Genomic DNA, 11,771 nt, shown 5'->3' with positions numbered 1-11,771 from the left:
TTTTTTTTTCACACCATAAATCACAATAGCCATGATATACACTTTTTCTTTTCCACACATTTACAGTGACTTTTTCTCCCTCCCCCCTCCCTCCTCCCAAGCCACCCCCCCATCCCCCCCCCTCTCATCCATTTTAGTTATACAATCTAGGTTGCATTAATTCAGTTAGACAATGTTGTCATTCAACAAAAATACACCAGAAATTCTACTGAGTCCATTCTTTTCTTTTCTTCTCCTTCCATCAACTTAGGTAATGTTTGTTCCCGGTAGGTTTTCGCTATTGTATTTAATGTAAGGCTCCCATACTTGTTCGAATATTTCAATATTATTTCTTAAACTATATGTTATTTTTTCTAATGGAATACATTTATTCATTTCTATATACCACTGTTGTATTTTCAAATTATCTTCCAATTTCCAGGTTGACATAATACATTTTTTTGCTACAGCTAGGGCTATCTTAACAAATCTTTTTTGTGCATCCTCCAAGTCAATTCCAAATTCTTTATTTTTTATGTTACTTAGGAGAAAGATCTCTGGATTCTTTGGTATATTGTTTTCTGTTATTTTATTTAATATCTGATTGAGATCATCCCAAAATTTTTCTACTCTCTCACATGTCCAGATTGCATGAATTGTTGTTCCCCTTTCTTTTTTACATCGAAAACATCTATCAGATACTGTTGGGTCCCATTTATTTAACTTTTGCGGTGTAATGTATCGTCTGTGTAACCAATTATATTGTATCATACGCAGCCTCGTATTTATTGTATTTCTCATCGTTCCAGAGCATAACTTCTCCCATGTTTCCTTTTTTATCTTTATATTTAAATCTTGTTCCCATTTTTGTTTAGTTTTACCATTTGTTTCCTCATTTTCCTTTTCTTGCAGTTTAATATACATATTTTTTATAAATCTTTTGATTAACATTGTATCTGTAATCACATATTCAAGGTTACTTCCCTCTGGTAAACTCAAGTTGCTTCCTAATTTATCTTTCAAGTAGGATCTCAGTTGGTAATATGCCAGCGCTGTATCTCCCGTTATATTGTACTTATCTCTCATTTGTTCAAAGGATAAGAATCTACTTCCTGAAAAACAATTTTCTATTCTTTTAATCCCTTTTTTTTCCCATTTTCTAAAGGCAAGGTTGTCTATTGTAAAAGGGAGTAGCTTATTTTGCGTCAATATTAGTTTTGGTATTTGGTAATTTATTTTATTTCTTTCTACATGAATCTTCTTCCATATATTGAGGAGATGGTGTAATACTGGAGAAGTTCTATGTTGTACCAATTTTTCGTCCCATTTATATAATATGTGTTCAGGTATCTTTTCCCCTATTTTATCTAATTCTAGTCTCGTCCAGTCTGGTTTTTCCCTTGTTTGATAAAAATCTGATAGGTACCTTAATTGTGCGGCTCTATAATAATTTTTGAAGTTTGGCGATTGTAAGCCTCCTTGTTTATACCATTCTGTTAATTTGTCTAGTGCTATCCTCGGTTTCCCCCCTCTCCATAAAAATCTCCTTATTATTTTCTTTAACTCTTTGAAGAATTTTTCTGTCAGTTGTATTGGCAATGCCTGAAATAAGTATAGTATCCTTGGAAAAATGTTCATTTTAATACAGTTTATCCTTCCTATCAGTGTTAGTGGTAGCTCTTTCCAATGCTCTAAATCGTCCTGTAATTTTTTCATTAGTGGATTGTAATTGAGTTTATATAATTGGCCTAGATTTTTGTTTATTTGCACACCTAGGTATCTTATTGCCTGCGTTTGCCATCTGAATGGGGATTCCTCCTTAAATTTTGAGAAATCCGCGTTATTCATAGGCATTGCTTCACTTTTATTTACGTTTATCTTGTATCCCGACACTTCTCCATATTCCTTCAATTTCTTATATAGTTCTTTTATTGATAGTTCTGGTTCTGTTAAGTACACTATCACATCATCCGCAAACAGACTGATTTTATATTCCCTGTCTTTTATTTTTATTCCTTTTATATTATTATCTCTTCTTATCGATTCTGCTAGTGGTTCTATAGCTAGCGCAAACAATAATGGTGATAGTGGGCATCCCTGCCGCGTTGACCTGCTTAAGTTAAATTGCTTTGATACATGTCCATTTACTGTCACTTTCGCTAACGGTCCCTTATATAATGCTTTAATCCAATTAATAAACTTCTCCGGTAAACTGAATTTTTGCAATACTTTGAACAAGTAATTCCATTCTACTCTGTCGAAGGCCTTCTCTGCGTCTAAAGCAACTGCTACTGCCGGTGCTTTATTTCCTTCTACTGCATGAATTAAGTTAATAAATTTACAAATATTGTCTGTTGTGCGTCTTTTTTTGATAAATCCAGTTTGGTCTAAATTTACCATTTTCGGTACCTGTTCTGCTAATCTGTTCGCTAATAGTTTAGCTATTATCTTATAATCTGTGTTTAGCAGAGATATTGGTCTATATGACGCTGGTGAGAGTGGATCTTTCCCTTGTTTTAGTATCACTGTAATTATTGCTGTTTTACATGAATCTGGTAAGTTTTGTGTCTCATCAATCTGGTTGATTACATCCAGGAGGGGCGGTATTATTAGGTCTTTAAATGTTTTGTAGAATTCTATTGGGAGTCCATCCTCTCCTGGTGTCTTATTATTTGGTAAATTTTTTATTATCTCTTGTATTTCTACTGTTCCAAGTGGTTCTGTTAATTTATTTTGTTCCTCTATTTGTAGTTTTGGTAGTTCAATTTTAGTCAAAAATTCATCTATTTTCCCTTCTTTCCCTTCGTTTTCGGTTCGGTATAATTGTTCATAGAATTCTCTGAAGTTTTCCTTAATTTCTTTTGGATTATATGTAATTTGTTTGTCTTTTTTCCTTGTTGCCAATACCATTTTCTTAGTTTGCTCTGTCTTAAGCTGCCATGCTAGGATTTTGTGTGTTTTTTCCCCTAGTTCATAATATTTCTGTTTTGTCTTCATTATATTCTTCTCCACCTTATATGTTTGTAGTGTTTCATATTTTATTTTTTTATCCGCCAATTCTCTTCTTTTGGTTGTATCTTCCTTTATTGCTAATTTTTTTTCTATGTTTATTATTTCCCTTTCCAACTGTTCTGTTTCCTGATTATAGTCCTTCTTCATCTTGGTTGCATAACTTATTATTTGCCCTCTAATGAATGCTTTCATTGCGTCCCATAGTATAAACTTATCTTCCACTGATTCCGTATTTACTTCAAAGTACATTTTTAATTGTTTTTCGATAAATTCTCTAAAATCCTGTCTTTTAAGTTGCATGGGGTTTAATCTCCATCTATACATTCTTGGAGGGATGTCTTCTAGCTCTATTGCCAATAACAGGGGTGAGTGGTCCGATAATAGTCTAGCTTTATATTCCGTTTTCTTAACTCTCCCTTGTATGTGGGCTGATAACAGGAATAGGTCTATCCTTGAGTATGTTTTATGTCTAGTCGAGTAGTATGAGTATTCCTTTTCTTTTGGGTTTTGTTTCCTCCATATGTCCACAAGTTTCATTTCTTGCATTGATTTAATTATAAATTTGGTTACTTTGTTCTTCCTGTTAATTTTTTTCCCCGTTTTATCCATATTTGGATCTAAATTCAGATTGAAATCCCCTCCTATTAGTATGTTCCCTTGCGTATTAGCTACCTTCAAAAAGATATCTTGCATAAACTTTTGATCTTCTTCGTTAGGTGAATATATATTAAGTAGATTCCAAAGCTCTGAATATATCTGACATTTTATCATAACATATCTCCCTGCTGGATCTATTATTTCCTCTTCTATTTTAAATGGCACATTTTTGCTAATTAATATAGCCACTCCTCTTGCTTTTGAATTATACGATGCTGCTGTTACATGTCCTACCCAATCTCTCTTTAATTTCTTGTGCTCCAATTCAGTTAAGTGTGTTTCTTGGACAAATGCTATATCTATTTTTTCCTTTTTCAGTAAATTTCGTAGTTTCTTCCTTTTAATTTGGTTATGTATTCCATTAATATTTAGAGTCATATAGTTCAGCGTAGCCATTTTATATTTTGTTTATCTTCTCTTTCCGTTTTTCCATCATTACCTTTCCTCTTTTTCCATTTCTGTTTTCTTATTTTCAACTTTTTACCAGACAACATTCCTACAACATCCAACATTTTCCTTATTCTCCTATTTCTATCTTCTTTATCCCCAATCTCCCCTTCCCCTCCTGAGTTGCCCTTTATCCCTTGTCGGACAACCACATCTCCCCTCTCCATTTGGATTTGCGAATCCACTCGCAAGCGTCAACTGATTTTGCAGTGACCGCTCTTTTCCCCCACCCAGCCCCCCCCAGAAAAGATTTCGTTTTTTATATGTCACAAAGGTCACTCTTTTAGTTCCCTCCTTATTCTCTCTATTCCATTACCTTCCCTTATTAATTTTTGTCTATACTCTCTATGTTTTCCTCTAATTACAGATACTTTCACATATGCCCATTGTCTCTATTCACTCTTATACCTCTTTACCCGCATACATATCAATCGTGGTCATTTTTACCCTCCTTACCCGTCTTCATCCCTCAGTCTATTTTTGTCTTTACCCACATACATATCAATCGTGATAATTTTTGCTCTCATTACCCGTCTTCATCCCTCAGTCTATTTTTGTAATTGTTCTGCAAATTTTCGTGCTTCTTCTGGATCCGAGAATAGTCTGTTTTGTTGTCCTGGAATAAATATTTTCAATACCGCAGGATGCTTCAGTGTAAATTTATATCCTTTCTTCCATAAAATCGCTTTTGCTGCATTGAACTCTTTTCTCTTCTTTAGGAGTTCAAAGCTTATATCTGGATAAATGAAGATTTTTTGCCCTTTATACTCCAGTGGTTTGTTGCCCTCTCTTACTTTTTCCATTGTCTTCTCCAGTACCTTTTCTCTTGTAGTATATCTTAGGAATTTTACTACAATAGATCTTGGTTTTTGTTGTGGTTGTGGTTTAGGGGCCAATGCTCTATGTGCCCTTTCTATTTCCATTTCTTGCTGTAGTTCTGGACATCCTAGGGCCTTAGGGATCCATTCTTTTATAAACTCCCTCATATTCTTGCCTTCTACATCTTCCTTAAGGCCCACTATCTTTATGTTATTTCTTCTGTTATAATTTTCCATTATATCTATTTTTTGGGCTAGTAATTCTTGTGTCTCTTTAGTTTTTTTATTAGATTCCTCCAATTTCTTTTTTAAGTCTTCTACCTCCATTTCTGCTGCTATTGCCCGTTCTTCCATCTTGTCCATTTTTTTCCCCATTTCTGTTAAGGTCATATCCATTTTATTTATTTTCTTTTCTGTGTTGTTTATTCTTCTTCTTAAATCATTGAATTCCTGTGTTTGCCATTCTTTAAATGACTCCATGTATCCTCTAACAAGAGCAAGTACCTCCTTTACCTTGCCTTTCTTTTCTTCTTCTATTTCCCTGTACTCTTCCTCTTTCTCTAGGTTGACCATCTGTTGTTTCTTTGCTGCCCTTTCCTCCTCTTCTTTCTTGTTTCCATTGTCTTCTGTGGTCTCTTCTTGCTGCAGGTGTTCTGCAGCTGTTGTTGCCGGCTGTGGAGATCGACTCCCCAGCTGGTCCCCCCTCCCGTCGGTGTGTTTTTTTTCATGCGCGGTTGCGCACTTTTACTCGGCTCTGTGAGCCATTGTTGTAGTTCTCTTTCTACCGACCTGAGGTAGTGGGGTCTTCTCTCCACAGCGGGCCTCTTCGGACAGGTAAGGCCTTCACCTTTTTCCTCCGTTGTCTTCTCTTCCTCTCTTCTTTCCGTTGATTTTGATTTTTCTCCTTTTGTCTCCATCTTCTTTCCACCTTTATACTCACTTTTCTTTAACTTGTATTTCTGTGCCTTTGTATTTTCTCTTGTTTTTCCCGACTTTTCTGGAGAGGGCTGGAGTTCACCGTCCGGCCACTACTCCATCACGTGACTCCCCCTCCGCATTAATTGTTCTTGATACCTCTTCTGCCCTCATCTGCCAAGACAAGACCTTTCCTCCAGCTCTTAATACTGTTGTTTCGATCTTAGGATAATCTTTTCTATCCTATGTTTTAATTGTATTGCATTTGAGCTTTTTATTCATTAAATTCCCATATATATCCTCAGAGCCTGATCTTTGATAATCTTTTTCCATTTGGGTAATTTCCTGATCCAAATCATTTATCTCTTTCATATACACCTTTTTAATATCCTTGGTGTATCCAATTATCTGGCTTCTTAAATAAGCCTTCAGTCTGTCCCATAATAGGAAACTATTAGCAATAGAGGGACAGTTTGTCTCATAGAACAACGCTATCTGAGCTCTAATAAAGCTACAAAATTCCTGGTTTTCCAACAGCAGTGAATTTAAGCACCATTTATATGTTGTGGTTTGTTTGTCTGGCATTACAATAGACAGAGTCAAGGGTGAATAGTCAGACAATAAACAAGCCATGTACTCGTTTTCCACTATCCTACAATCCAATTGGGCTGATTCAAAAAAGAAATTAATTCTAGTGTAAGAATCGTGCTGTCTCAAATAAAATGAATAATCCCTCTCTCTCTGATATTGCTTTTCCCAGATATCTAGTAAATTCAACTCTTACATAAAGGCAAGGGTAGTTTTGGCTACCCTGCCCCTTGTTACTTTCCATGCCGACTTGTCCAAGCCCGGATCTAGACACAAGTTGAAATCCCCTCCAATCAAAACATTCTCACATTCCTCTGTTACTTTCAAAAATATATTTTATATAAATTGTTCAGCATCAAAATTCAGGGCGTATATATTCAGAAGTGTCCATAATTCCAAGTAAATCTGACAATGAATCATCACAAATCTCCGAGCCAGGTCAATGACCGCGTCCCAGGCCACTATCAAAACATACTTTCCTATGAGGATGGCCACTCCCCTGGCTCTGAAGCTAAAGGAGGATGTCACCACCTGACCCACCCACCCTCTTTTTAACTTTGTGTCCTTTGTTTGTGAGGTGCGTCTCCTATAGAAACACTATATCTGCTTGTATTTTTTTGTGTGCCCAGACTCTTCCTCTTTGCCCTTCCATTCAGCCCATTTACACTGAAACTCACAAATTTAATTGTCTTATCCATTACCCCAGACCTTCTCCATCATTTCCCTCCCCTTCCTTCTTTTACCATAATACTTATCCTCCATCCAGCTTATCCTCCACGGATCCCCAACGCAGACGACTGTGCTCCAAATAAAACCTAAACACACTAAAAAAAATATAGAACCAACAAATCCGTATAAGAAATGGCCCAAATAACCCCTCTCCATTCTTCCCATCCTTCTTGCCTCCCCCCTTCCCCTCCCAGTAAAAATATTCAAGATACTGGTTCCAACTCCCACATTATTTTGGAGTGTGTCCATTGCACTCATCTAACTCCTTCACTATTCCTTCCCCCCTTCTTAGAGCTCCCCACATTAATTATTTATTTAATTTTGACATTCATATTTTTAAATAATAAAACATTCCCATATATGTTCTTATCCTTTAAAATGTATGCAACCAATCATTCCATTAATTTCCCCTTTTTCCCCCATTTTTATTATGCTCGAGATGATGGCAACATTTTTTACATACTCCATTGCCTCCCTAGCATCCGTAAAAAATATTTTATCCCCTCCCGGTCTTATTTGCTGGGTGAAAGAAGGTGAAATCTATCTCTTTTTACCTTAATTTTTTTTTACTTGATCAAATTCTTCCAGAGCATCTTGGGATATGGGAGGAAAACTGTGCACATGTAGGATATCCATGCAGCTACAGAGAGAAAAGGCAAATTTCAAGCATGCAGGTCAGGATTAAACCTGGAACTTCAAAGTTCAAAGTTTATATCTATAGTCAGAGTACATACTATACATGACATCAGATACAAATAACCCTGAAATTCTTTTTCCTGTGGGCCAGTCAGAATTTCAATATATTGGTTGTGTAAAAAAAACCTGTACTCAAAGAAAAGTCTACAAAAGAGAGAAATGTAAACAAGAAGTGCAAACAAAATGTATGATACCGAAAATTCTTTCTTTCTTTGGCTTGGCTTCGCAGACGAAGATTTATGGAGGGGTAATGTCCACGTCTGCTGCAGGCTCGTTGGTGACTGACAAGTCCGATGCGGGACAGGCAGACACGGTTGCAAGGGAAAATTGGTTGGTTGGGGTTGGGTGTTGGGTTTTTCCTCCTTTGTCTTTTGTCAGTGAGGTGGGGTCTGCGGTCTTCTTCAAAGGAGGTTGCTGCCCGCCGAACTGTGAGGCGCCAAGATGCACGGTTGGAGGCAATATCAGACCACTGGCGGTGGTCAATGTGGCAGGCACCAAGAGATTTCTTTAAGCAGTCCTTGTAATTCTTCTTTGGTGCACCTCTGTCTCAGTGGCCAGTGGAGAGCTCGCCATATAACACGATCTTGGGAAGGCGATGGTCCTCCATTCTAGAGACGTGACCCACCCAGCGCAGTTGGGTCTTCAGCAGCGTGGATTCGATGCTTGCGGACTCTGCCAGCTCGAGTACTTCAATGTTGGTGATGAAGTCACTCCAATGAATGTTGAGGATGGAGCGGAGACAGTGCTGATGGAAGCGTTCTAGGAGCCGTAGGTGATGCCGGTAGAGGACCCATGATTCGGAGCCGAACAGGAGCATGGGTATGACAACGGCTCTGTACACGCTGATCTTTGTGTGTTTCTTCAGGTGGTTGTTTTTCCAGACTCTTTTGTGTAGTCTTCCAAAGGCGCTATTTGCCTTGGCGAGTCTGTTGTCTATCTCTTTGTCGATCCTTGCATCAGATGAAATGGTGCAGCCAAGGTAGGTATACAGAAAATAAATATTCAATAATAAATAATGTGCAAAGTAAAAGTCCTTAAATGAGTCTGATTGAGTTTGTTGTGTAGGAGTCTGATAGTGGAGGGGTAGCAGCTGTTTCTGAATCATGAGGCTAAGTACACACTCTTGTGGGCTCCACTGCTGATGGAGATTGTGAAGGAAATGCTCTTCCCATCTGTGCTAACTAGGGACTGGAGGTGAGGAATTGCAGGATCCAATTACATAATGTGTTATTGAAGCTCAGGTCTTGGAGTTTGCTGATTAGTTTTGAGAGGATGATGGTGTTGAAAGCCAAACTGCGGTCAATAAACAGCATACTGATGTATGCATCTTTGTTATCCAGGTGTTCCAGAGTTTTGTGTAGAGCCAGTGAGATGGCATCTGATGTAGACCTGTTGCTGTGGTAGGTAAATTTGTAGGTTGGTAATATTGTGGTAGGTAATATTGCTGCAACTCAGACAAGAGCTGATATGCTTCAACACCAGCCTCAGGGCCTTGAGGAATTGTTTAAATTGTGCTTCACTATACTGCCTATACATTATTGATGGAATAATATCTGCTTTTATTAATTTTCTAATTTTTATTTTATCTTTTCACTTTGAATATTTAGAAAACAATTCTGAGTATTCTATCAAAAAAGGAACTGATTTCTGACTACCCAGGAATATTTGGAATGTCAGGCCTTAAACTATAAATGTAAATTGGAATGTTTATGGCACTTGTTACTGGCATCATGGGACATCACAGAGAATTGGGTTGTGTTTTCCATATCAGATAGGATTATGTATTCCTAAAAATCCTAAGCAGAAAGTCCAGAATGCCTCCTTTCTTCCTCCTCCACCTTCGAAGTTACTCATCAGGATGAAGTTGTGCAGCATACAGTGGACCAATATAAATGTCAAAACATGGTCTAATGAGGAATATATGGATTTAGACTGTACAATCATTCTTTCACCGTGGTGGCAGTTTGCTCGATCACATCTTGTGTAACTATCTCTGGGTGCAGGCAGCATAGAACGACAAAAAAAAAATTACCAGGGATTCCTTGTTGCTCAGTAACCAATCTTTGGCTCAGATGTAGATAAAAGGGTGGACTAGTGACAAGTGAAAGTGCTGTGGGTGCAGCTGTGGTATCTGGTATTGGCTTCACTGATGACTGGCTTATGATCAATCACTAGCTGCACTTTGAAGGAGTGGAATCTCTTTTAGTTGCAGTACACTTCAGAGTTTATATGTAGCAGCTGTAGGGCAACAAAGTGCAGTCAATCAAAGCAAGATTTGGTTACTTGCTCTGATATATGTTTGGCCAGCACGGATGCAGTATTCTGTGGATAGGTTTCTGCATATTGTGGGAAACATATAGTGTGATCTGACATATTGTGTGTCCAAACTTATGACACTAACTTGCATTGTTCAGTTAGATTTTGTGTACATGTTTCTGTTGTTCACGTTGTATTTGGGCCAAGATTTTTCTCCCTTGTCATTTAACAGATAGAAACACTCAGCTGATTAGGCAACTCTCATGGGAAGGGAATCAGTTAACATTTCAGGTTGAAGATTCCTCTGCATTGGAATGGATCTGACAATTAACTGTTTTTCTTTCCACAGATGCTGTGTGACCTGATAGTTTCCAGCATTTTTATTTCAGACTCCTGGCATTTGCAGTCCTTTGTCCTTTGTTAGTACAATTTTTATATATAAATACTCTATATGATTGTCATCCTGGGATAATGAGTAATATTACTTGACAATTGTGTCAGATTTGGGACAGTATAAAGACAGAGCAATAAAGTCATTTTCATGATTAGGCCCCTAACCAAAGGCTTCCAGTTGTTTATTCCAGCTTTCACATCACTTCTTTACAATGTGAACTGAAAATCGCCAGCTCTAGTTTACTTAAATCATGTAAATAATGAGTTATTGTATTTCAGAGTTCAACATTATGATAAATAAAGTATTTTTTTTGTTTTAATATTTTAAAGTGAAGATTATATAGTACCATCCATAATGTTTGGGACAAAGACACTTCGTTTTCCTTTATTTGTCCCTGTGCTCAGGACTTAAATTTGTAATCAAACCATTCACATGTGATTAAAGTGCACATTCCAGATTTTATTAAAGATTATTTGTATACATTTTCATTTTACCATACAGAAATTGTGACAGTTTTATACATAGTTACCCCATTTCACAGCATCATAATATTTGGGACATTTGGCTTCACAGGTGTTTGTGAGTGCTCAGGTATGTTTGCTTGCTTCATAGGCGCAGGTATAAGACAGCAAAGCTTGCTTCTAATCTTTTGATCACCTTTGGAGTTTGTAGGACCAGCGTTATGTTAATGAAAGTCAAAGAAGCTATTATGAGGCTGAAAAACAAGAATAAAACAGTAAGAGATATAGCCCAAACCCTTGGACTACCAAAGTTTGAAATGTCATTAAGAAGAAAGAGTGTACTGGTGAGCTCAGTAATCTCAAAGGGACTGGTAGGCCAAGGAAGATCTCCACTCCTGATGACAGAAGAGTTCTCATCATAATGAAGAAAAATACCCAAATGCCTGTCCGACGGATCAGAAACACTCTTCAGGAGACAGTTGGGGATGTGTCAGTGACTACTGTCCACAGAAGACTTAATGAACCGAAATACAGAGGCTACACTGCAAGATGAAAACCACTTGTTAGCCACAGAAACAGGGTGGCCAGATTATAGTTTACCAGGAAATGTTTAAAAGATCCTGCAGAATTCTAGAAAAAGGTCGTGTGGATAGATGAGACCAAGATTAACCTAAATCACAGTGATGGTGAGCAAAGTAATAAATGAACTCAAGATCCAAAGCATAGCCCCTCATCTGTGAAACATGGTGGTGGCGTGTTATGGCCTGGGCATATATGGCTGCCACAGGTACTGGTGCATTTATCTTCATTGATGATGTA

The sequence above is a fragment of the Narcine bancroftii genome, chromosome 2 (assembly GCF_036971445.1).
Source record: "Narcine bancroftii isolate sNarBan1 chromosome 2, sNarBan1.hap1, whole genome shotgun sequence".
NCBI lineage: Eukaryota > Metazoa > Chordata > Chondrichthyes > Torpediniformes > Narcinidae > Narcine > Narcine bancroftii.
This window is presented reverse-complemented; position numbering follows the sequence as displayed.